At 45.3% G+C, this 27,857-nt stretch overlaps 1 protein-coding gene and 1 pseudogene across 1 annotated transcript in view; one reads left to right on the forward strand and one right to left on the reverse strand.

Annotated features, from left to right (window-relative positions):
- The window catches only part of LOC121287741 (ras-related protein Rab-26-like), a 351,705-nt gene that overhangs the window by 261,829 nt on the left and 62,019 nt on the right, over window positions 1–27,857 (reverse strand). The window lies entirely within an intron of this gene.
- LOC121288757 lies at window positions 23,342–23,438 on the forward strand (annotated as a pseudogene).

Consider the following 27,857-nt stretch of genomic DNA (forward strand, 5'->3'; position numbering starts at 1 on the left):
GCTGGCACACAACAAAAGGGAGAGGTCGCAGACTGGTGGAGGAATGCCTGACATCAAGGTCCTCACAGACTTTGAAAATAGAGTCATCCAGCCAGTCGGTGACGATCTGGACCATCCTGTGCTGATGGTGAGGTCAGCAGTGCTCAATCAAATGAGGATCCAGCAGTGCAACATCCATCAGCCATGCTGTGAATCAGTTCCTCTGTTCCGCAGTCCCCTGCCATGCACTAATTATCTCTCCTTGCGTTCACAGGCACATCTCGGGAGCAGACGTGGGGGTCCATGAGCCAGGTCCTCGACTCAAGCCCTGAAGACACCTCCGCAGAAGAATCGGATGACACCTAATTGAAGACTCATCACAGTGTTCACCCACACACTCCACCAGCGCAGAGACACACACTTCAGTGGAACCTAGTTCTAGAGTAGCCCCTGGGTCACAATCTGGTGAGCATATCGCACTGTCTGGTCCACAGCAGGCGGTGGCAGGGACTTCCCTACTTTTCAGTGCTCGGAGGACTGCTGGAGGCCAGGAATCTGCTGAGTCAGATGATGAGCCTTTGGACTCGGTCGTACCTCAGTTGCTGGAGCTGCAAAGGCAAGCTTGGGAACATCAGGAAGGGATGTCCGCTGCACTCATCAGATTGCAAAGCACGATGCAGGAGTCCATCCACCTTCAGTCTGAGGTAATAGCGCCGGCGTGCCAACACACTGAGGTCAACACTGGTAAGATGGTCTTGGTCCAGGACATCGGTCCTGCACTATTGCGCGGGCTGAACTCCATTGCTGGTGTCATAGTTGGCCTCCAACAGTGTCAATGCGAGAGGGATGCAGGGAAGCTCAATCTCATTCCAGCTTCCCCTTCCCCTCAAGGAATCATCCAGAGGCTCTCGGGCACCCATAAGGAAGAGAATCAGCAGGTGCACACTCCGGGGCCATCCACCCAGGTGACTCTGGGTGTATTCAGCCCATGTGGATTCCCTCTTCCTGCGACCCCAGCAGCTCCAGCTCCACAGGCCGAGGAAGGTGCCAGTGCCACACAGCAGGACCCTTAAAACAGGCCGGAGCCCTCCAGAGGACGCCCGCCAAGGGCATCACAGTCTGCAGCTGGCTTCTATATCCGCTATGGATGGCTGGGGAGCACCAAGACGTAGCGGAAGGGGTAGGAAAGTTAAAAAGATGTAGTTGCACATCCTGGGCATGGATGTTAATCACTTGCACATAATGTTCACTATTGTCAATAAACTCCCAAGAATGTCTCCCTGCCTATGGCTCCTTGTTATGATGAGTAGCGTTTGTGTCACTCAGATGTGAAACGTTTGTTCCTGCACAAGATAAAGGCAGGTGTCTCAGCCCAGGGCCTCTTCCCCGTGCAGTGTGTAACCTTCAGACCAAAGTGATGGTCCGGCTTCTTCTGGGTGTTGAAGGGCCCTGCATATTTGGAATATGGATTGTAATGGTTGTTCTTCAGAAATTCACTGGACACATCAGTGATGCCTGCACGTCGATGGTGCTTGTCATAGCTACCAGAATGTCATGGGCGGGTGTCACAGAGTTCCCTCATTCTCTCTGTGTGCTCTCAGCACCTTTGAGGTGGGGCTGGTCCCCATCTCTTCAGCATCTGTGACCGGTGACGCTGTGCTCCTGAAGGGCTCAGGTGCTGAAGGCTAACAAGTATTTCAAGTTTCACAGCTGTGTCTCTATGATATGATCCTGATCACAGAGCAAAAGTGAGCTGCCCTCAGCCAGACAAGAGTCAGACATTCTCAGAGGCAATGTGAAGATCTATGGAGTGTCCTCACTGCATGTCATCATCATCCTCCTGGAATCTAGTGACTATTAGGGTCTCCACTGCGTCTCCATGACATCAGCCTGAGCACTGAGACTATGTGTGCGCTGCCAGCAGCCACATAGGAGTCAAACGCTCACAGGTGCAAGGTGAGGGTGTCAGGACTGTCCTCACTGCATCTCATCATCATCCTCCATGAATTTTGCGGCTATGAGGGCCTCCTGAGCGAGCCTGCCTCATCTGGCCAATGCGATGGACTCGTCGCCAGCACCCTCGCCTTCGAGGACCTCATCATTATCATCGCCTTCGAAGTCATCCTCGTCGGAGGAGACCCCAGCTCCCCCATCTCCTCCTCAGCCAGGTCCTCCCCGCCATCTCAGTGCCAGGTTGTGGAGCAAATGGGCGACACCCTCTGGGGCCTGAATAGCAGTGACCCCACCAGGCCTGTTGAGGCACCAGAACCTCATTTTCAAAATGCCTATCATTTGCTCCACCAAAGCCCGGGTCGCGGCATGAGCCTCGTTATACCGTCAGTCTGAGGCCGCCGCACGGGCATCATCAGCCACGTCTTTGTCCCCGAGGAGTCAACCCTGCAGCCTCTCTGGACTCTGGAAGATGTCAGGGATCTGAGACCTGTAAAAGGATGTAGGAGTCGTGGACACTCCCTGGGGTTTGTGCGCAGACCTGTAGGATGTGTGTGTGATGGTCGCAGACCAGCTGAACATTCAGCGAGTGGAAGCTTTTGTGGTTGACATAGTTGACTGTCTGTTGTCACAGAGATCTAAGTGCCATGTGAGGACAGGTGATGGCACCCTGCACCTCTGGAAAACCTGAGATCTCTGTAAATCCCAGCGCCCCTGCTTCCTGGCTTTCCCGAAACTGGTTGAAATGTACAAAGTTCTGTGCCTTCGCGAAGATGGCGTCCGTCACCCCCTGGATACACTTGTGCATGGACGCTTGCGAGATCCTGCACAGGTCACTTGTGGAGCTCTGGAAGGAGCCACTGGTGTAGAAATTGAGCACCGCAGTCACTTTCATAGCCATTGGCAGTGGATGCCCTCCATGTCCCTGTGGCACCAAATCCTGCAGCAGGTGGCATACGTGACCAACCAGTTCCCTAGACATGCTCAGTCTTCAGCGACACTGGTTCTCAGTCATCTGCAGGAATGACAGACGCTGTTTATAGACCCTGGGTTTAGTGAGCCACCTACAAGCGATGGCTCCCTGTGGATCTTCAGCTGCAGATGCAGCAAGCCCAGACGCCCCTTTATCTCGAGGGTGGTGCTCCTCCCTTTGCCAAGCCAGGCGGTTCCAACATTCTCTGTTTCTTCTTTTCTGCTCCCTGTAAGCCATGAGGCATAACGCTAAATCACCAGGCTCCATGATCCTGATGTTCTCCTCCTGCAGGATCAAAGAGAGAGACGTGTTGGCTAGCACGGGTGTACTAAGAACCTCTCTTGGTTAAGTCTGAAGGCTCCTTCACACATGCAGCAGCGTGCTGGCCACCACTTGGATGGCCAGTGTGTGGAGCACTCATTGGCTATCCGAAACCTCACCCACTTCCACCCCACTCCACCTGACCAATTGGCAGCAGCTTTGCCCATTGGACTGCATGCTGTGCCCTCAGCTCAGGCATTCTCCTAACCCACACTGCAAGGCTGTGCTGTTAGCTTGAACCATGATGGATACTGGTCCAAACGTTAATAAGGACATTGCAAGGGGCTACAAGTGCCTCCAACAGTGACTACGCCATGACCACTTTTCACAAGGGGATTGTACAACTTGTCCAGTCGGCCAATTGTTCTGCTGCCCCCTAAAGCACACATTAATTTGCAGTCTGCGCCCAAGAGGGTGAAAGGTCCTGGAGCATTTGGTGGCACATGCATGCTTTTTTGCTTGAGTGGCAGAAAAACTTCAGAGGCCCCACTCCAAGTATGTCAATGGAGCTGCAGCTGAACGGTCTCAGCTGTGGAAGAATGCTCCCTTTTGACAAGCTTTTCCAAATGCATGGCCACTTCCCGAACCTCCACACCCCCTCCACCCTCGCATGTGCTTATGTATTTCCTTCAGTCTGTCTGTGCTGCCTTACCCCCAACACCAACCCCAACAGCCCAGTCTGTCTCAAACTGGAGCCCTTGCCCTGGCAATGCACTGAAAGCCTGCTGGGAAATAGCAACTTGCCTGTGTCCCCTGTTAATGCGAGGCGCCTCTTCCTCAATGTCCTATAGGCAATGCTCACGAGCACCGCGCAAGGTTACGTGGACTCACCTCCGAGTTCCCCTCCGGAAGTTCGGGTCACCAGGTTCACACCTTTTAAAGGCAGTTGTGGAGCACGCCATTCTGAAGTCACGCCAATGTGGGTGGTAAAGTTGACGTGGGGGGAACGATTCCAGTGAGCAGGGCTTATAATTAAATGCAAATGTATTAAAATGAGGTTGTTGATGTGCAGCGGCGGGAAAGGCAGTCCACTATTGATGGGTGGAGCGGACAATCACAAACTGGTCTCACAATGGCATCAACCCAATTTTTGGCCTTCTCACCATATTGTCCTCCCCCCCCCCCCCCCCCCCCCCCCCCCCCCCCCCCCCCCCCCCCCCCCACCCACCCACCCCGGCCATGGCACCTGATGCCAACGGGGCTGAAAAATACCGGCCAGCGACTACATTTCAAAAGTACTTCATTGGCTTTGAAGCGCATTGGGATGTCTGGTGGTCATGAAGAGCGTTGTATAAGTACAGGTCTGTTTTCTTTTGGATGAGCTCAAGTTGGTACCTCATTTTTGGGCAATGGGCCACTCATAGTAAGAGTGTGAAATGTGCTGCCCAACTGTTGGTGACTGGGGCATTCAAAGAGATCAGATTTTCCTCAAAATTAGGTGGGAGCCTCCTTGTACAATGTGAAAGGGGATCCACCATTGCCATTGGAACCCTGCTGCAAGTTTCAAACGTCAGTGTATGAACTGCACTCTGCATTCAATCCAGCAACTGATGTCAGACATCAAGTGGTCAAACCGGCAATCCTTAAAGAGACCACAAAGAACAAACATACAGCATTGCGATCAACGATCAATGTTTCACCTGTACATTCAATGAGAACACAAGAATGGGAGACAACGGGGAAATGGGAGGAATCATCGTGAAACTCTTTCAATTTGTCTGTGGTCATTTTTGTGCAAGAGATGTGGAGGAAAAGCACAAGGAGAGTCTGGTGATGGTAATGACATGAAAATTGGTGGGGTGGTAAATAGTGAGGAGGATAGCCTTAGATTACAGGAGGATATAGATGGGCTGGTCAGATGGGCTGATCAGTGGCAAATGGAATTTAATCTGGATAAGTGTGAGGTGATGCACTTGGGCAGGACAAACAAGGCATGAGAATACACGATGAATGGTAGGACCCTGGGAAGTACTGAGGATCAGAGGGACCTTGGTGTGCATGTCCACCGGCCCCTTAAGGTAGCGGGACAGGTAGATAAGGTGGTTAAGAAGGCATATGGAATACTTGCCTCTATTAGCCGAGGCATAGAATATAAGAGCAGGGAGGTTATGCTGGAACTGTATAAAATGCTGGTTAGGCCACAGCTGGAGTATTGCGTGCAGTTCTGGAATCCGCATTATAGGAAGGATGTGATTGCACTAGAGAGAGTGCAGAGGAGATTTACCAGGATGTTGCCTGGCTGGAGAGTTTTAGTTATGAGGAAAGATTGGATAGCCAGAGGTTATTTTCCCTGGAGCAGAGGAGATTGAGGGAGGACGTGATTGAGGTGTATAAAATTATGAGGGGCATAGATAGGGTAGACAGGAAGAAACTTTTCCCCTTGGTGGAGGGATCAATAACCAGGGGGCATAGATTTAAGGTAAGGGACAGGAGGTTTAGAGGGGATGTGAGGAAGAATTCTTTCACCCAGGGGGTGGTGGAAGTCTAGACCTCGCTGCCTGAAAGGGTGATAGAGGCAAAAACCCTCATAACATTTAAGAAGTATTTGGATGTGCATTTGTGATGCCATGGGATACAAGGCTATGGGCCTAGTGTTGGAAAATGGGATTAGAATAATTAGATACTTGTTTGACCGGCACAGACTCAATGGTCCGAAGGGCCTTTTTCTGTGCTGTAGACCTTTATGACTCTATGACTGTAATGCCGCAGCCTCTGCTTTAATCCTTCTGCTTGCAGCCCTGAACACAGAGTCACGTTAAACATGTTAATTACAAACATGTTCCCCTTCATATCACACACACCCCACTATAACACCAGTTGGCTTCCAAAAATTAAAGACTGGATCAGTTGCAACTTCACTTCACCTCCTATCAGGGGTAGGCAGGATAGTGGCGTTGAGGCCACAGTCAGGTCAGCCATAATCTTATTGAATGGCAGCACAGTTTCAAAGGACCGAGCGGCCTACTCCTGCTAATTCGTAGGTTTGTATGAGATTGAGCTCAAGTGCACAAGGATTATAAACTGCAATGACATCCATTCATTTCAACATTGCCAGAAACTAGGAGTACAAGCAGATGCCAGCTCAGTCTGTAAGCATCGCCCACTGCACTCACTTGAAGAAGCTGGTTTTGCCCTGCTAACTGAAAACACTTCTTTGGCACCCAAGAGTTTAATAATAAACTTTTATAAACTACACAAACTTGCAGCTTCTCCACTTTCCAGCTTGGCTAAAAGGGAATACGTCAGTGGCATTCTGATTCATTCAGCACTTATTTGTCCAACGTTAAATGTTTAACATTTAGTGTTAGGTAAGTATGCCGTGAAAGGGAACACAATCAGTGCACCTATGTGCTTGGACTGCTAATCCTATTAGTCAGCAAACTGCTCATTATCTACTTCGAAGCTGAAGCCAAAGCCATTTATCATTTGTTAAGTGCTCTATTTTCAACCAAGCCCTGCCAGACAGGTCAGTTTAATTTTCTCTGTAACAGCACAAACTAATACTTTGAGAACTTCCCTACAATTCCACCCAATTTCTCAACATGCTAAGTTGGAGCAATAACTTGTATTTCTATAACACTTTCAACTGGCAAAACACCTCAAGGTTCTTCACCAGAGCATTAACAACTAAAATTTGACACTGTGCCACACAAGGAGATATCAGGACACTTAACCAAAAGCTTAGTCAAGGAGGTAGATTTTAAGGAGCATCTTATAGCAGGGAGAGAGGTGAAGAGGCTTACAGAGGGAATCCCAGGGCTTTGGGCTTTGGCAGCTAAAGGCACAGTGGAATGTTAAAATTAGGAAAGCCCAAGTGGCCAGATTGAAGGAGCGCAGAGATCTTGGAGTGTAGTATGGCTGGAGGAGATTACAGATAGGGAGAAAGACTGGTATGTTCTGAGAAATACGCAGAAAACATCAACATATACTTAAACTGAATACCAGATTTAGGCAGGATGAAACAAATGGTTCTGTGTTAATGCCATAACCTGAAGGTTACCTTAGTGACAACGATTTATTGTATCTCTGGCTCCGGCCCATCTGAGGAAATTTGTCAATGTGTTTTTTTTTGTGCAACCAAGCATGTGAATCAAGTACAAAAACAGAATTACCTGGAAAAACTCAGCAGGTCTGGCAGCGTCGGCGGAGAAGAAAAGAGTTGATGTTTCGAGTCCTCATGACCCTCTGTTGAAGGATCATGAGGACTCGAAACATCAACTCTTTTCTTCTCCGCCGACGCTGCCAGACCTGCTGAGTTTTTCCAGGTAATTCTGTTTTTGTTTTGGATTTCCAGCATCCGCTGTTTTTTTGTTTTTATCTATGTGAATCAAGTAAATCGCTAGTGGGGCAGTAGGGTTTGTTCTCTTTGAGTGTCATGGCTCCTTGAGTCAGAAGATTGTGGGTTCAAGTCCCATGTGAGACCTGATTAGGCTGACATGTCAGTGCAGTTGTGCCAGTGCAGTACTAAGAGAGCACTGCCCTGTTAGAAGTGCCGTCTTTCAGATGAGATGTTAAACTGAGGCATGCCTGCCTGCTCAGGCTACTAAACCTAAGAAGAGCAGGGAAGTTCTCCCCAGTGTCCTGGCCAATATTTACCTCTCAACCAACACCATTAAAACATTTATCATTTATCGCATTGCTACTTGTGGAACCTTGCGGGATGTAAATTGGCTGCTCTGCTTCCCACAGTGATTGTGCTTCAGAAGTACTTTATTGGCTATGAATTGCTTTGGGATGTCCTGTGGATTTGAAAGGCTCTACATAACTGTGAGTTCTTTCTCTCTAACCTTCGTGGGTCAGAGGCCAATACTTCGTATGCCTGGCTGTAGCATGACACGTTTTTTTGATTCTCCGACAACTTTGGTCCCTCCATTTCAAAAGACCTGGCAGGATTCCAGCTCACATGGTGGTGTCTCTCAATGTGTGGCTGTGTGTGCACTCATCCCATCAAATCAGTCCATTCTGCACTATTCTGGGCCTCAGCCCACAAGGAATGATGGTTGTACAAGTTGTGAGACGGAATCAAATTATTTATTGTAACTATAGCTGATTCCTTTACATCTTAATGGGGAATATATCACTAATTTTGCAAATGAGTCACAGAAGCAAGTGACAGCATCTACATCATCCAGTGCTGCAGTACTGTCATGTTTTGATACATTAACCCCAATAACTTGTATTTATAATAATACCTTTGACATAGCAAAATGTCACAAAGTGCTTCATGGGAGCAATTGTCAAACAAAATTTGATACAGAGTCACATACAGAGCAACTGGGACAAGTAACCAAAGGCTTGATCAAAGACGTAGCTGTCTCAAAGGAGGAGAAAGAGATGGATAGAAGGAGAGATTTAGAGAGAGAATAGGAGACAAATCATCAGTCATTTTCCCCAATCCCAATTATAGAATGGCTATTCCTGTTTGTTTGACTTGAGTGAGGAAATTTATGTCAGAAATTTAACGAAGAGACCCCAGGAAGGGGAAGGAAGTGCTTTCTCAAAATAATCTATTGTAAGCAAAGAATGAGTTCAGCTTTGTGTATCTTTTGTGACTCATTTATCATTTCATAAAAAAATGGAAACAACATTGGGAGATGCGCTCCCACATTGAGTAAAGTAGATCAAAACACGTTCTTCCTTGACATGAACATTTGGGAAGAATGCCAATTCCAGGACTGGAAAAGAGCCTCCACCAGAATGAGCCGACCACATTCACCGACTTCCATCAGACCGCAGACTGGATGCATACCAGCCGTGCCGCTCCACCAGTTAAACACCAATATAAAAACAGAATTACCTGGAAAAACTCAGCAGGTCTGGCAGCATCGGCGGAGAAGAAAAGAGTTGACGTTTCGAGTCCTCATGACCCTTCGACAGAACTTGAGTTCGAGTCCAAGAAAGAGTTGAAATATAAGCTGGTTTAAGGTGTGTGTGTGTGGGGGGCAGAGAGATAGAGAGAGAGAGAGGTGGGGGGGGTGTGGTTGTAGGGACAAACAAGCAGTGATAGAAGCAGATCATCAAAAGATGTCAACGACAAAGTACAATAGAACACATAGGTGTTAAAGTTAAAGTTGGTGATATCTAAACGAATGTGCTAATTAAGATTGGATGGTAGGGCACTCAAGGTATAGCTCTAGTGGGGTTTTTTTTTATAAATTAACTTCTGCCCACTCTCCACTTCACACTTGTGTGAAGACAGATGTGTATCCACAATGTCACCTGAACAGATGCACAGCATTAAACAAATACCTTAATTGCAATCTGCTTATCTGTCAATCTGTTTTTAAAAAAAAAATTTTTGTGGGATGTGGATGTCGCCAGCATTTGTTGCCCATGCCGAATTGCCCTTGAACTGTTTGGCTTGCTAGGCCATTTTAGAGGCCTGTTGAGAGTCAACCACATTGCTGCGGGTCTGGAGTCACATGAAAGCCAGATCAGGTAAGGACGGCAGATTTCCTTCCCTAAGGGACATTAGTGAATCAGATGGGTTTTTAACGACAACCGATGATAGTTTCATGGTCACCATTACTGAGGACTAGATTTCACCAGCTGTCGTGGTGGGTTTAGTAGATCTTCCCTGGAATATGTAAGGTGACGCCACACACAAAGAAGACATGCCCTGTAGCAAGGTGCCTTTGCAAATACTGGCCTTATTTTTCCCCCTCAAAGGTTGCAAAACATAGGGCTGGCATGGTCCCTGCTCTACCCTCCAGCTAAAAAGTCTGGGGGTAGCCTGCCTACTGTCCCGACAGCTGCCCCGCAGCAATTTATCACTGGGAGCAGTGTTAATTGCTTCAAGGTAAGGCTTCCACCCCTCCCTCAGGAGGAAATCTGGACTCAGAGAGCTGCTGGCCTATCGTATGGCTGACATCTCTGTAGTACCAGCAGCGCCAGGAGCAGTGGCCACTGCTGGGACTACAGGCAGCCTCGCCATGCTGAGGAGCCCAAGAAAATCTAGGATTAGGGTTCTCAGCAAGCAAGGAAGGAAGGAAGGAAGGGAGGGGAAGGGGGAAAGGGGGGAAGGGGGAGGGGAAGGGGGAGAGGATGGAGGGGGGAGAGAGGAGGGGTAGAGGGGGAGGGGGAGAGGAAGGGGGAGGGGAAGGGGGAGAGGATGGGGGGGAGGGGTAGAGGGGGAGGGGGGAGGGGTGGGGGAGAGAGGGAGAGGGGGAGAGAGGGGGAGGCTTCAAGACAACGGGGGGGGTTGAGGGGGATAGTTAAAGGGGGATTACTTGGGAGAGTGCCTCTAATGGGCCCAGGGGACACATAAAGGAGGTTTCCACCTCCACCGCCCAGTTCAGGCATCAGCCCGCACAGCTAAAGCTGCAGCCTTCTTGCATGGCATGGGCCACCCCTTACTGTGGATTAAATACTGGTGGGGGTGACATGAGGCCCTTAAGTAGCCATAAATAGGCCCAAGGATGGGCGAGTCACCTGACATCTCTTCCGCACCCCCCCCACTAAAATTTTAGACAAGTTAAAGGGATGCGGGTAGGTGGTGAAAATCCTACCCCATGGATTTTATGTGCCCCCCCCACCTTCAAACCCACCAGTGGGGAGCTTAAAATCCAGCCCACACACAACCTCATTGTTAATTAAGACCAATCTCCTTTCCGACTGGATACTCAAGAATGAGTCCCAATTCATGACAGCTCTTATTACCAATGTAAACTTATGACTTCTCCCTAATCCCAAAAGGGTAATTTTCTCTGCTGGCTGTGTTGCAATGGTAAATTTATACACAAACAAACAACTCTGCTATAATTAGTAAGCAGTGCTGACTTTTTTTTCCCTTGCATCTAAAAACAAATGTGGTCTACAATGCATTATCTTTCTGACACCTGCAACTATGCTCTCTTGTCATTAACACCAATTAATTCTAATAGCAACAAGCTTAAACACTTTGAACATCTAAATAAGTAGAAGTTCTGATTCCCATGCAATACAATTTAATAGAGGATCACTCCCACCTCTACACACCTAAAAAATACCTAAAACAAAAACAGAATTACCTGGAAAAACTCAGCAGGTCTGGCAGCATCGGCGGAGAAGAAAAGAGTTGACGTTTCGAGTCCTCATGACCCTTCGACATGAGAACTCGAAACGTCAACTCTTTTCTTCTCCGCCGATGCTGCCAGACCTGCTGAGTTTTTCCAGGTAATTCTGTTTTTGTTTTGGATTTCCAGCATCCGCAGTTTTTTTGTTTTTAAAAAATACCTATGTTTGTACAGTGCCTTTCACGATATCAGGACTTCCCAAAGGGCTTTAGGAACAATGAAATATTTTTTGAAGTGTAGTCACTGTTGTAATGTTGGAAACACGGGACCCAATTTGTGCAGAGCAAGCTCCCACAAACAGCAACAGGATAAATGGCCGGATAATCTGTTTTGGTGATGTTTGTTGAAAAATAGATGTTGACCAGGACTTCCCTGCTCTTTTGCAAAAAGTGCCACGGGATCTTTTACATCTAACTGAGAGGGCTTTAATGTCTCATCTGAAAGACAGCACCTCCAATACTGCAGCACTCCCTCAGTGCTGTGCTGGGGTGTCGGCCTAGATCTTTAGAATGAGTCTTGGGCGCACAAGCTTCTGGCTCAACAGAAAGAGTGCCCGACACAGCCATTGCTGATACTAGAATTTAACTACCATTTCGGATCATACAACAAAAGAGTGCCCAAAGTTGCAGCCTGCCATTGGATAGCTGATCCAGGTTCGGTGCTGATTCAATCATCGAGTGATTTCCAACTGTTTATACAATAATCCTGATGCAAATGCTGTAATCTAATATTGTATCTGCTGCTATAAATTGCACTGCACGGAACAGTCCAAGAGGGGCTCACCCCTCTCCCTGGATACATTTTGCTCTACGTTTAGCAGCTTCTATCCAAACGTTTTGCAATAAGTTCCTGCTCGTATAAGTGATTAAGTGGGACAGCTGATTGCATATTAATTCCACAGGTAAAACAAATTTAACTTCAGCGCAGAAGCTGATGCACAGTACAATTAAATCATTAGACACAAAGGACATGATGAATGTTGCAGCCATTTTGGAAGGCCAGCCAGTAATGACAGGAGGTGTCCAGGGAGTCGGCTTTCCAATGTCATCAGACTCTATCCTAATCTTTGCAAAGAAACGTCTAGATGCATATGCGCGTGGGGCAAATTGACACTTGAGCAACTCATCGAGTCATCCAGAACAGAGAGATGTCGGCGAAGCTGATGGACCAGGGCAGTTTCTGAGAAGAGGTGGTTAGGCTGACAGAAGCAACTTTTCATATTAGCAACTCATGGGTTCTGCAAAGGATTTACTGCATGACGGTGAAGACGTGAGTGATAAAAACATAATAAAACCCGAACGCCTTGAAGTTCATCATCACAGGGCCTGTCAAGGTAACTGAAGTATAAAGTAATATCTGCAGAAAATTGAGCAAAAGGGGTAATCAAGCAAATAACAGCTCTTCTGGTACGACATTGATCCACATAACACATAGAGGACTTGGTTATATTTTCAATATTGCAAATAGATAAAGATTCAATGGTTTATAGAATAATCTAAGAAAGTGATGTTGCAGTGCAGTGAAGAGCAAATTGCACCCCAATCTACCTACATACAGTCCTGATAACAGCAAATTGCTGCAAATGATCTGAAAAATGTAAGTTATGATAAGTCCAATTCAACTCGAGACACAGTCTGTGATGCCATCATCATGGTTAATATGTTCAACACACTTTCTGACTTGTCTTAATGCATTTAATTTACAACAAAAGCATATTGTAACATAAATAACACATCTCACATTAAGAAGTTCAATGTTTGATTTCAGTGGCTCTCTAGAGTAAATACACTCATGTTCAAAAAAAGGTACTACATTCCCAGATGATCTATTTAATATTCCTGAGGAGCTGGTTCAGTGGAAGCCAAGTTGGATTAACTGCAGTATTTTTGTCCCATTCTAACAGGAGTAAGGAGTTCTAAAAATTCCTTATATTTCCAGTTAATAAGAAGCTGTGGTTAATAAGATCAGGTTATATTTCAAGGAATTTTACTGTAGGTCAAGATAAGTTCTCCCATCAGGTCTCCTCGTGCTCACTTCCAGACTGAAGGATCCAAACTTCTGCCACTTTCCTCATTCTTTGAACCTCTGGCACCAAGAATCAAGCTCACTTGGGTAAAACTGAACTTCAGTGGAGGTGGGAAGGGGCTGCCGTGGAAACACACAGTGCGTTTATAAAGTCCCTGGACAACTTTAATTTTTAATGACCACAGAGTTTAAATTTTGAGGCCTCAACATAGCTGCCATCCGATACTTCATTCAATAGCAGTTCATCTTTTCTACTACAGCCGTCAATTTTTAATCAGTTTCAACATCATTAACAGAGCATTAAAACAGCATTTGCAGCAAATACTTTATGAATTATGTTTTTATATGCCTTTTGCAGGTTGTGGCGTAGTGGAATTGTCACTGGACTAGTAATCCTGAGATCGAGGGTAATGCTCTGGTGACACAAAAACAAAAATACCTGGAAAAGCTCAGCAGGTCTGGCAGCATCTGCGGAGAGGAACACAGTTAATGTTTCGAGTCCGAATGACCCTTCAACAGAACTAAGTAAAAATAGAAGAGAGGTGAAGTATAAGCTGTTTAAGGGGGGTGGGACAAGTAGAGCTGAATAGAGGGCCAGTGATAGGTGGAGATAACTAAAAGATGTCACAGACAAAAGGACAAAGAGGTGCTGAAGGTGGTGGTATTATCTAAGAAATGTGCTAATTAAGGGTAGAAAGCAGGGGGTGGGATGGGGTGAAGGAATCAATAAAGGCTAAAAGGTAGAGATAAAACAATGGATGGAAATACATTTAAAAATAATGGAAATAGGTGGGAAAAGAAAAATCTATATAAATTAATGGGAAAAAAGGGGGTGATCGGAAAGTGGGTGGGGATGGAGGAGAGAGTTCATGATCTAAAATTGTTGAACTCAATATTCAGTCCGGTGGGCTGTAAAGTGCCTAGGCGGAAGATGAGGTGCTGGCATGTGGGCATGAGAGCAGGATGGAGTGTTGAAATGGCAAGCGACAGGGAGGTCTGGGTCATGCTTGCGGACAGACCGAAGGTGTTCTGCAAAGCGGTCACCCAGTCTGCGTTTGGTCTCTCCAATGTAGAGGAAACCGCTTTGGGAGCAACGAATGCAGTAGACTAAACTGAGGGAAGTGCAACTGAAGTGCTGCTTCACTTGAAAGGAGTGTTTGGGCCCTTGGACGGTGAGGAGAGGGGAAGTGAAGGGGCAGGTGTTGCACCTTTGGTAGTTGTACGGGAAGGTCCCGTGGGAGGGGGTTGAGGAGTAGGGGGTGATGGAGGAGTGGACCAAGGTGTCCCAGAGGGAACGATCCCTGCGGAATGCCTCCGGAGGGGTGAAGGGAAAATATGTTTGGTGGTGGCATCATGCCAGAGGATGATCCTTTGAATGCGGAGGCTGGTGAGGTGATAAGTGAAGACAAGGGGGACCCTATCATGTTTATGGGAGGGAGAAGAAGGTGTGAGGGCGGATGCGCGGGAGATAGGCCGGACATGGTTGAGGGCCCTGTCAACCACCGTGGGTGGAAAACCTCGGTTAAGGAAGAAGGAAGACATGTTAGAGGGACTGTTTTGGAAAGTGGACAGCCTATCACCAGAAATTGAGACAGAGAGGTCAAGGAAGGGAAGGGAAGTGTCAGAGATGGACCATGTGAAAATGATGGAGGGGTGGAAATTAGAAACAAAATTAATAAATTTTTCCAGGTCCAGACGAGAGCATAAAGCAGCACCGAAGTAATTATTGATGTACCGGAGAAAGAGTTGTGGGAGGGGGCTGGAGTAGGACTGAAACAAGGAATGTTCCACATACCCCATAAAGAGACAGGCTTAGCTGGGGGCCATGCTGGTACCCATAGCCACACCTTTTATTTGGAGGAAGTGAGAGGACTTTAAGGAGAAATTGTTCAGTGAGAGAACAAGTTCAGCCAAATGGAGGAGAGTAGTGGTGGATGGGGATTGTTCAGGCCTCTGTTTGAGGAAGAAGTGAAGAGCTATCAGACCATCCTGGTGGGGGATGGAGGTGTAGAGGGATTGGACGTCCATGGGGAAGAGGAGGCGGTTGGGGCCAGGGAACTGGAAACTGTTGATATGATGTAGGGTGTCAGAGGAATCACGGATGTTGGTGGGAAGGGATTTTTCTTTTCCCACCTATTTTCATTATTTTTAAATGGATTTCCATCCATTGTTTTATCTCTACCTTTTAGCCTTTTTCGATTCCTTCACCCCACCCCACCCCCACTAGGGCTATCTGTACCTTGCTTGTCCTACTTTCTACCCTTAATTAGCACATTCCTTAGATAATATCACCACCTTCAACACTTGTTTTTCCTTTTGTCTGTGACCCAATGCGGTTTCCTCTACTTTGGAGAGACCAAACACAGACTGGGTGACCGCTTTGCAGAACACCTTCGGTCTGTCCGCAAGCATGACCCAGACCTCCCTGTCGCTTGCCATTTCAACACTCCATCCTGCTCTCATGCCCACATGTCCATCCTTGGCCTGCTGCAATGTTCCAGTGAAGCTCAACGCAAACTGGAAGAACAGCACCTCATCTTCCTCATCTTAGTTAATATCACCACCTTCAACACCTCTTTGTCCTTTTGTCTGTGACATCTTTTGGTTATGTCCACCTATCACTGGCCCTCTATCCAGCTCTACTTGTCCCACCCCCCACCCCCCACCCCTTTAAACCAGCTTATATTTCACCTCTCTTCTATTTTTACTTAGTTCTGTTGACTCGAAACGTTAACTGTGCTCCTCTCCGCAGATGCTGCCAGACCTGCTGAGTTTTTCCAGGTATTTTTGTTTTTATTTTGGATTTCCAGCATCTGCAGTTTTTGCTTTTATCTTAATGCTCTGGCGACCTGTGGCAGATGGTGAAATTTGATTTCAATAAAGAATCTGGAATTAAAAGTCAGATGATGACCATGGACCCATTGTCGAGTGTTGTAAAAACCCATCTGGTTCGCTAATGTCCTTTATGGAAGGAAATCTGCTGGCCTTACCTGGTCTGGCCTACATGTGACTCCAGACCCACAACAATGTGGTTGACTCTTATGCCCTCTGAAGTAGCCTAGCAAGCCAGTTATCAAGGGCAATTAGGGATGAGCAATAAATGCTGATCCAGCCAGCAACGCCCCCATCCCATGAACGAATAATTAAAAATAAATGTCCAACCAAAGCTAATAAAGTTTCAAATAGCACAGGAACAATATAAACACCCTGTACACTCTGCTTTCTATTCAGTTCAATGGAAAGGCTAAATCAGGCACGGTATAAAATGGGTTCCAGATCCACTATTGTCCATTTTACACCCCATGTAGAATTTCTGATCCTTTCTGATCTTCTTGAATACTTCTTTTATGTGCATATAAATAAAAATGGCCACAGTTGTGATGCAAGTGACTAGAATATAACTGTGACTTCTTTACTCGAATGGGAAGAGTCAGCATTATTTTAAATGCTCAGATCTTAGGAAAACATTTAGAGCACCTCATTTATTTCTTTTATGGAATATGCTGTAAAGAACTACATCACAATCTCATCAATATAGTTTGCTTCTCATTAATGTCAAGTGTAAATTATCATCACACAATAGAGGTCCCACTCAAATGCAGTTAAGGTCCACACACCTTACTTCTTACACACAATAGACAAAAGGGTCTTCTCTATATATGGATTGCTACTCTGCAGATTCCTAAATACCAAGACAATATTTTTTAATCACAGCATTTTGTTGTGTGTTTTTTTCAAATTTCTCCATGTGAGATGGAGCGGGAACAGTAACAATGACTACAGATTGAAACATCCACTATGGAACATAAGAGCCATCAGAAGAATATTTTAATATTAAATGACAGTAAAAACCTCTTGAGGCACCCTGTCATATCAAACTCCCTTTACTCCTCCCTGATCAATAGAAAATGCACTCTGCGTGGTGTTTGGCTCTGATTTTTCACTCGCTTCTTTTCTATTTGAATTAGGCAAAGTAGTGATGATGCAGATAAATGGAGATAATGCAACAATACCCTTTCAATCTGTTTGTTATTTCCACAGGCTATCCAAAGACGTTTCTAATCATTGGTGGGAAAATCAGAAGGCTTCTTAACACAGGGCTACAAAATCCTCCATTGCTTTATTTCAGGCAGTCATCCAGATGCACATTCCTGTCAATGGAATACCCTCTAGCACCACACACAATGAGATCAGTCGATCCATTTTTCCTGTAGTCTGAATTTGGAGATACATGAGGGTCAATCTTGACTTTGTGAAATTGTGTGAAACAGATGACAGCAACTCGACAGCTCATTTTACATTTCCTCCTGTTTCTATTTCGATTGTCAAGGGCCTTGGGACATTTTATTATGCTTAAGGAGCTATATGTTGTTATTGGTGTTGTGATAAAATTGGATGAGCTGCTGAAGGGACTGTCGAATGTGCTATGACCTGTTTTCCACTCATGCAAAGTCATAGTCCTACCCCTCAGAGTCTGGCAGGTTGGCCTCTAAATGCAAACCCTGTGTGATTCTATCAACAAGAAATCAGATCGTCCTTCCTTTCCCTCTATTGACGAGCTCAAGGGCATTTAAAGTAGTTGCTGTTTTAATCTGAAGAAAAGATTGCATATCTGCACTGCAACTCGCTGTCAATGCCAATTTTAAAGACTGTACAACCCATCCGATGATGTAAACCACAGAGACCAGTTTATGTACCGTGTTACGATCCTTGGCCGGACCCCAGGATGGTGTTGGTGGGGTGGGGTGGGGGGGGGGAAGGGGTGGGGGGGATGTGTCCAGTTAGGGACCAGTAACGTTTTGTTTAAAGTAGTTATAGGTTGAAATTAAAGGCGTCTGCTTTTGGAGTTAAACCACAAGATTCCACAGGTTTTGAACGGACAAAAACAAAGTTTACTACACAAATTCAGAAAGGTAAAACAATTTACAATATGTATCTTATACTATAACATTCAGAATCAACTTGAGGCACATGTGAATTAACAGGCAAACTGTGGTCAAACCATGGTGGCACACATAAATGGCAGATACGGTCAAGAGAGATCCCACAGATTTCTCAAGAACCTACCCAGACGTCAGCATTCACTGTGAGTTATACAATCTCATTAAACCTCTGTCTCCATCACAAGGGACTCCAATTCTGCACTTGCAAAGATCTAGCCTCGGAACTCCTTCATTACCGCTCTGACTCGGACTGCCTCAATGACTGATCACCTCCTGGTAGTTTAAACTCTTTTCCTGAGACCACATTCCCCAAGATTCTGGAGACTCCTTATAAGCATCTAATTACTGGCATCTTTTTACCAAGCAGCTAGCTGCATGGAGCTGGCACTGTCCCTGAAATTCTCTGAGTGCCAATCTTTCTCAGCTGACCCAAGTAAATACTGCTTATGGGCTTCCTTGCCCTCACTCTCAGCTGCACTGAACTACCAGTGGCTCCCAGGGTTTCTTTTAGAAATCTGTTCTGACGATGCCACTTACAAAAACAGTTCCTCTGACATGTCCTCCTTCTTCCTTAACCGAGGATTTCCACCCACCGTGGTTGACAGAGCCCTCAACCGTGTCCGGTCCATCTCCTGCGCATCCGCCCTCACGCCTTCTCCTCCCTCCCAGAAACATGATAGGGTCCCCCTTGTCCTCACTTATCACTCCACCAGCCTCCGCATTCAAAGGATCATCCTCCGCCATTTCCGCCAACTCCAGCATGATGCCACCACCAAACACATCTTCCCTTCACCCCCCGCGGCAGAATCGTTCCCTCTGGGACACCTTGGTCCACTCCTCCGTCACCCCCTACACCTCAACTCCCTCCCAATGCACCTTCCCATGCAAGCGCAGAAGGTGCAACACCTGCCCCTTTACTTCCCCTCTCCTTACCGTCCAAGGGCCCAAACACTCCTTTCAAGTGAAGCAGCATTTCACTTGCACTTCCCTCAATTTAGTCAACTGCATTCGTTGCTCCCAATGCGGTCTCCTCTACATTGGAGAGACCAAACGTAAACTGGGTGAACGCTTTGCAGAACACCTTCGGTCAGTCGGCAAGCATTACTCAGACCTCCCTGTCGCTTGCCATTTCAACACACCACCCTGCTCTCATGCCCACATGTCTGTCCTTGGCCTGCTGCATTGTTCCAGTGAAGCTCAACACAAACTGGAGGAACAGCACCTCATCTTCCGACTAGGCACTTTACAGCCTACTGGACTGAATATTGAGTTCAACAATTTTAGATCATGCACTCTCTCCTCCATCCCCACCCACTTTCCGATCCCCCCCCTCCCCCCAGGCTTTTTTTTCCAATAATTTATACAGATTTTTTTTTCCCACCTATTTCCATTATTTTTAAATGTATTTCCATCCATTGTTTTATCTCTACCTTTTAGCTATTTCGATCCCTTCCCCCCATCCCACCCCCACTAGGGCTCTCTGTGCGTTGCTCGTCCTGCTTTCTACCCTTAATTAGCACATTCCTTAGATAATATCACCACCTTCAACACCTCTTTGCCCTTTTGGCTATGACATCTTTTGTATCTCCACCTATCACTGGCCCTCTATCCAGCTCTACTTGTCCCACCCCCGCCCCCCCCACCCCCCCACCCCACCCCCCCCCCCCCCCTTAAACCAGCTTATATTTCACCTCTCTTCTATTTTTACTTAGTTCTGTTGAAGAGTCATTCGGACTCGAAATGTTAACTGTGTTCCTCTCCGCAGATGCTGCCAGACCTGCTGAGTTTTTCCAGGTATTTTTATTTTCGTTTTCTTTTAGCCCTAACCCCCTAACCTTTTCCACAGCACAGAACCATCAAACAGCTCCTGGGCCTTCTCCTGAGTGCCAACTGCACAGCCAGCTGCTGCCTGGAAGCTCTTCTCTGACTGACTAAAACTAACTGGTCCGTGAACTGCTCTTCACTGATCTAGGGAACCTATCAACACACCCACAATGGGTCCCACCCTTGCAAATTAGGCAGGAGCTACTGTAACAGTATTAGAAATTCCTGTACCTTTAAATGCTATAATGTCCATAGACTGCGAACTTACACAGCACACACAGAAATAATGTTAACTGATCTCAGAGAGACCAAACGCAGGCTGAGTGACTGCTTTGCGGAACATCTTCAGTCTGTCCGCAAGCATGACCCAGACCTCCCTGTCGCTTACCATTTCAATACTCCACCCTGCTCTCATGACCACATGTCCATCCTTGGACTGCTGCAATGTTCCAGTGAAGCTCACCGCAAACTGGAGGAACAGCACCTCATCTGCCGACTGGGCACTTTACAGCCTTCCGGACTGAATATTGAGTTCAACAGCTTCAGACCATGAACTCTCTCTCCCCACCCCATCCCTTTTTGATCCCCCCCTTTTTTCTATATTCATTTTTATTTTTAAATTTTTATTTAATTTTTTCCCACTTATTTTCATTGTTATTATTTTTAAATTTATTTCCATTTTTATTCATTGTTTTAGTTTTATCCCCAGTTTTTAGCCTATTTTCAATTTTTTTTCCAACCACTGTCCCCTCCCCCCACCCCACCCCGACTAGGGCCATCTGTCGCTTTCCAGAGTGCGTACCCTGGTCCAGCCATTATCACATTCTGCTTTCCACCCTTAATGTCACCATTAGCACCTCCTTTAGCCGGTACCATCACTATTAACAACCCTTTGACCTTTTGTTTATGACATCATTTGCAATCTCTCCTTTGCCTCCACTTGCTGGCCTTCTATCCAGCTTCATCAGTTCCACCCCCCCTTAAACAGTATATATTTCACCACATTTCTACTTCCTTTTAGATCTGAAAAAGAGTCATATGGACTCAAAACATTAACTCTGTCTTTCTCTCCACAGATTCTGTCAGACCTGCTGAGTTTTTCTAACATTTTTTGTTTGTATTTCAGATTTCCAGCATCCGCAGTATTTTGCCTTTAACTCATCTCAGTTGGGCCAGAGATTACTTTGGGACAATGGGAGTCGGTAACCTTGGAGATAAAAAAAGGTTCAGATCCCTATCCAGTGAGCCATACTGGAAAGTGAGAATCTGTGTGGAGATTGATTGAGCAATGATTAATATGATATCAGAACTGAGAGGTTATATACGTCAGGAGAGAGTGAACATGCTGGGGCTCTTTTCTCTAGGAAAGAGAAAACTGAGGGGGTGACCTGATTGAGGTCTTAACAGTTATGAAAGCGTTTGATGTATTAGGCATAAAGAAGGTGTTTCTACATGCAGGCAAGACCATAAATATAAGTCAGTCACTAACAAATCCAACTGGGAATTCAGGAGAATGGTAAAAATGTTTAACTCGATACCACAAGGGGTAGCTGAGGTAAGTTAAATAAATGAATGTAAGGGCAAGTTACGTAAACAAATGAGGGAGAAAGGAATAGAAGGATATGTTGATAGGATTGGTTGAAGAGTTGGGGGGGCGGTTGTGGATGGAGGAGGCTTATACAGAGCATAAACACCAGCGTGGAGCTGTTGGGCTGAATGGCCTGCTTCTGTGCTGTAAATTTTATGGAAGACTATGTGAGGAAACAATCAGGTTTGGATGTGATGTTCCTCCATGGTTGAGTTGGCTATTGAATTGACCCTCAGTGTCTGGGCCACACATAAAGAAAGGCCGTTTGGGCCAATTCTTTATGAGTCCAGCCTGCTTCCTTGGCCTGAACACACTCCCCCACTCCCCAAACAAAGCCCATAGTTGGGCCCATCTGCACTTCCTTGGGGGGGGAAACACATCTTAACTAATTGGGCTAGCATGAGGCAGCACCACAGAGGTGGTGAGAAATGAGGGAAATCAAGAGAATTAAATTCAGTGTGCTGCCTCTTCCCAATTCTACACTCCTTATTTAATCTTATAGTATTCAGCGATGAGAAATGTTCTGAAAACTATTAACAGATCTACATTTTGAAAGGACATTCTCCTCTGAAAATACTTTTCTTTGTTACATTGTGCACCATAATTACACCAACTGTCATTCAGAGACATGACAGTTAAAACACTCACCTACAACAGTAAGTGGAAACAAAGTACAGCGGCCAATGTACCTTGGAAAATTGCACTGCTAGTCACAAACTGTAACTTGTCCCTTGACTGGCACTACAGAGGTTTATTACTGAATGAATGAACATTGGACAGTACATACTGTACGCCATTATAGACACTGCTGAGGCTGTACTTAAACGAGTTCAGAATGAGGGTATTTAATTTGTTGTGAAGCTTCCAGCAGATGTGATGGCCATTTTTCCCCAACAACTCTTATGGAAATACTGACCTGGTTCCTATTCCCAGAGTTCTAATACTGAACCAATGGCACACCATTAGGAAACGACTGGGCAAGAAGGTACGTTGCAAAGTACAAATCATCACCTTTCAACGAGACATTGCAGGTTCTTATGATTTGGCACTTTCCTCAGCACTTTTGTTGCAATCTTTTGACCAGAGATCTGATTCCTTCTAGGTACAGTATATGAGTTGAGTTGCCATCCCCATATCAATTAGCAACATCCCCACCCCAATATTATTTTGTTAATGCAGATCATTGCCAACAGTGCAGCGCTTTTGCCGAAAATACTCTTGAGCATATTTACTCTCGGGGAATTTAATTCACAGAAATCAAACGTTACGCAGTGATAAGACAGCAAGTCGGCACAATTCCACTTCCTCCACCGCGTGGGGCCCATCTGCAACGTTGCTGGAGTGGGGTAACCCTCATCTTTTAGGACCTAGCAGCTTCCCTGCTTAGGCCATGTCTAAAGTCAGGGAAACAGGAGCTCTCAGTGATGGGAGTTTCTGCCTTCAACCCTGCCCTTCCGACGCCAGGGACTGTGTTTAGGATGGATTGAGCTTCCAAGCACTGGACAAGACTCACACTCCATCCTCCCACCCACTCTCTCCCACCCAATCCTTCCAGGTTTATAACAGAAGCATGTGGAGCATCCATGCCAATTTTGAGCCATTTTTTAAGAATGTATTTCTGGGAATCTGCGAATAAGTCTTTTCTGTGAAACTTTTGTCTGTTGACAAGGCCATCCAGCCTAAGGTTGGCAGCACATAAACTAAAATCGGAACTTGACAGAGAACAAGCAAGGCACCTGCATGAGGATGAAGCATAAATTCATGAAGTATTCCATTATTTTTAGTATGGGTGTCAAGGGACATGATTCAAAGGTGGGTAAATGGAGTTGAGGTACAGATCAGTCATGATCTATGTGAACTGGTGAAGCAGGTTCGAGGTGCTAAATTGCCTCTTCCTGTTTCTGTGGATATTGTGATTTGCAATTCAACCATGGTTCATCTGTGGTTCATGTGGAGAACTAAAGACAATAGGAGAATTCACCAATGCTTATTCAGTCCAAGAGCCCCTGAGAATAACCATCAACAATCCAAGATACAAGAGTCAGAATTATTGTGCAGAATGTGAATAATAAGAGTTCATACATTTACCTTGAATGTGTAGAATTCAACATGCCCTTTTATCCTGACTAATTTCCCGGCCTCCCTTCATAGACAACTCAGCTCCTGAGTTTTGCTTTGAAACTTGTTAACGTAACAGAAGAATAGTTGTTTGGCAGTACAGAACTTCAGTATTGCCAAAAAAAAAAAGACGTGTTGAAGCTTTTCTTCTTGCCCTCAACAGGACAACTCGCAAATTGTAAAAGGAACAACAATTTATACTGCTTCAGAAGAGACTGCTGATTGGTGGGCAAGTGGACTCTGATTGGTAGTTGCCATGGAGAATGCGCCTCTATCAATCAGAGTCCACTTGACAACCAATCAGCACTCTCTTTTCATACGATATAAATTGTTGTTCCCTTTACGATTTGGTATTCTTGCAAATTGTCCTGATGGGGGCAAGATGAAAAACTTCGAAACATGTATCTTTTTTCAGCAATACATTACAAGAGAACATAAGAAATAGTTGACCATAAGGCCCATTGAGCCTGCTTGCAATTCAATACAATAGTGGCTGATCTTCTACCTCAACTTCATTTTCCTGCCCGTTCCGATATCTGTCGATTCCCTGAGAGACCAAAGCCCTATCTCAGTTTAAATAAGCTGTGATGGGGCATCCACGATCCTCTGGGGAAGGAAATTCCAAAAATTCACAACCCTCGGAATGAAGAAATTTCTCCTCATCTCAATCCTAACTGAGCAACCCCTTATCCTGAGACTGTGACCCAAGGGAAACAAACTGTCGGCGTCTACCCTGTTACACCCCTTCAGAACCTTGCACAGTTCAGTGAGATCACTTAATTTTCCTCAACTCGAGGGAGTGTCTATCCAATTTAATCACTCCCATTCCAGGGAACAAATGGTGAACCTTTGCTTTTCCGCTTCGAAGGCAAGTAGATCACCCCTTATGGAGATCAAAACTGGGAAGGGAAAGATTCCTTTTTCATCTCCAACTACTTCAAGTGTATAAAACAAACCAGAAAGGTCTTCTTAACTAACAGAGGTAGCAGTAAGCTTGAAGGTGGTAAAGCTTTAGTGCAATATTCCAGTACAAAGCAGGGGAAATCCAGATGAACCCAATGAGGCAAAAGCAAAATACTGCAGATGCTGGAAATCTGAAACAAAAACAGAAAGTGCTAGAAAAACTCAGGTCTGACAGTACCTGTGAAAAGAAAGACAGTTAACGTTTCGAGTAAACGGACTCAAAACGTCAACTCTGTTTCTCTCGCCACAGATGCTGTCAGACCTGCTGAGTTTTTCCAGCACTTTCTGTTTTTGTGCCAAGGATAAGGCAGTTGTGAACTTTCCTGAGCTGTAGATAGAAAAGATAGTGATCTTTTTTCTTTCTTGTCATTACTAGTAGCACCCAGTGCTCCTCCTAACTTTCGTCTGGTAAGCCCATCACAAGGGTCTACACAAGCAATCAACTGCACTGAAGTGATTTGACATTATGTAAGAAAATATGTTGGCCCATTTCCACATGACAAAGGCCAGACCTAATAATCCTATCCTAAGCTTCATACAATTTCAGCACAATGATGATGCAGAGAGGAATGTAAGAATAATCACCCATCACATATAATTCAGCACCTTTCAGTGCTTTTCGGCTGTGGTCCAGTTGGTAGCACTCTTGCCTCTGAGTCACAATGTTCTGGGTTCAATTTGCACTTCAGGACTTGAGAACAAAGATCAAGATTGACACTCTGGGGGAGTGCTTCACTATTGGAGCTGCGGTCTTTTGGATGAGACATTAAAACGAGGTCCTGTGTGTCCCCTCAAGTGGATGGAAAAAAATTCAGGGCACTATTTCAAAGAAGAACCAGTGCTCCTGCCAATATTTATCCTTGAATCAACATCACAAAGACAGATTACCGGGTCACTATTACATTGCTGTTTGTGGCTTGCTGTGCATAAATTGGTTTCTGTGTGTCTGACATTACAACAGTGACTACACTTCAAAGATAGCTGTATGGTAGTACAGAACTTGAGTATTGCTGAAAAGAGGGACATGCCTAAGCTTTTCATCTTGCACTCATCAGGACACTCGCAAAAATACCAATATAAGGGGGAAAACAATCATTTATACCGTATGTCAGGAGAGTGTTGATTGATGGCAAGTGGTGTTGCTATGGAGAATGCACCATTGATGGTGACTGACAGTTAAATGCCAAGCATTGTTTGAAATTTAAACCTGGCAGCTTGACTCTGATTGATCAAGGCACTGCTCTGGGGGATGAACAGTGAATGGGTGTCATTTATTTTGTTTAGGTGCGATGTGTGTATACGTTCCTTCTGTCTGCAAAGTACAGGGGCCTGTCTGTGTAGCTTCCAGTACACATAAATGCACCACATTGCAAACCTGACTGACAATCTCAAATTGGTTGTCAGCGTAATTCTTAGTACATTGAGGATCATTTAGCAAATGTTGTCCAATCGTGGAATCACATCTAATATTGGACACTGTGTTTTGAGTTTTGCAAGCACGGGCTGGTTGGGTACGGTCTGTACCTTGCCCATTGCAAACAGCGGCTAGGACACCCTGTTTGATACGATCCACCAGTCTTTGGGATGTATGGCCTACATACCTAGCATCACACTGGCACTGAAATTCATATACCACATTACTTGTGTAATGGGCAGAATGTCTTCTTGGCAGTATCCTGTTAGTGGCAAATACTGCTTGTCTTGCTACTGCATAGTAGCAACATGAAACAGCTAGCTTCACCTGTTGCTCAAATTTTTGAGATACCTTGCCCTTCCAGGATAATCTGAGGTAGACTGGGCACTTTTCAGGGCTAAAAGTGATGGCCTTAGGCCCGTTTGAGTTTGTGCAATATCCAGCATGACATGATCTGGGTAGTCATTATCCTGATCAGATGACTTTGATGCACCTATTTCAGCATCAAGCTTGCATTGTGAGTAAATGGCTTGGGTTCTTGTTACATGGTGATAAGACCAATCTTATAACGTGTGGAACCGTAAGAATCCTAACGCTTATATTGAGCAGTGAATATAGGCTTATGGTAGACCGTGGTAGAGAACCCCCTGGCAGATTTCTAAAACTCGTACGTCAAGGAAGGGCAGTTCATTTGACTGCTCCATTTCAAATGTGAATTTGAGCTCAGTATGGAGCCCATTAAGACGTGTAAGGAAATTGTTACACACATCTGCGGGTTTAATGGGCAAGCTACAGACCTTACCAAACCAGCCTTTGCTTGCAAAACTCAAAACGTAGTGTCCAACATTAGATGTGATTCTGTGATTGGACAACGTTTGCTAAATAATCCTCAATGTGTAAGAACTAAGCTGACAACCAATTTAAGATTGTCAGGCTCTCAATGTGGCGCATGTGTGTACTGGAAGCTACGTATATTAATACACAAGGCCCTGTTCTTTACAGACAGAAAGAACGTGGACACACATTGCACGTGTTTCAGCTAAACAAATAAGTGACAGCCATTTGCTGACGCATTCCTCAGGTCTATGCCTTGACTAATCAGGGTCAAGCTGTCAGGTTTAAATTTCAAATAATGCTCGGCAGTTAACTGTCAGTCACAATCACTGCTACATTCTCCATGACAACGCCACTTGCCAACCAATCAGCACTCTCTTCACATACAGTATAAATTGCTGCTTGCTGCCTTGTATTGGTATTCTTGCGAGTGTTCTGATGAATGCAAGACAAAAAGCTTAGGCATGTCTCTTTTTTCAGCAATACTTCAAATATACCTCACTGGCTGTAAAGTGCTTTGAGATCTGCGGCATATGAACGTAATTTTTCCTTTAATTCCCTATCTGCTCCAATTTTCCCTTGTGAAGTCGTAACATGCAGGAGTTTTTCAACTTTATTCATATCCCATTCGCTTTAGCCTTTATCCTTCTCATTAACTAAGGGCGGCAACAAAATCTCTTATTTGCAGAACAAAGCAAGAGTACAATTAATCTCTTAATCCTGGTTTAATTAATCTATCAATATTAGAATCATTAGAGTCTGTGCTGGGGTAATGTGAATGAATATTCAGTTGGGACTAAGTTAATATGGTCGTCCACATAAATGTTTGCCATTAAGAAAAAACAACTCTTTAATTTTATTGTCATTTTCT

The sequence above is a fragment of the Carcharodon carcharias genome, chromosome 15, assembly GCF_017639515.1.
Source record: "Carcharodon carcharias isolate sCarCar2 chromosome 15, sCarCar2.pri, whole genome shotgun sequence".
NCBI classification, from domain to species: Eukaryota; Metazoa; Chordata; class Chondrichthyes; order Lamniformes; family Lamnidae; genus Carcharodon; species Carcharodon carcharias.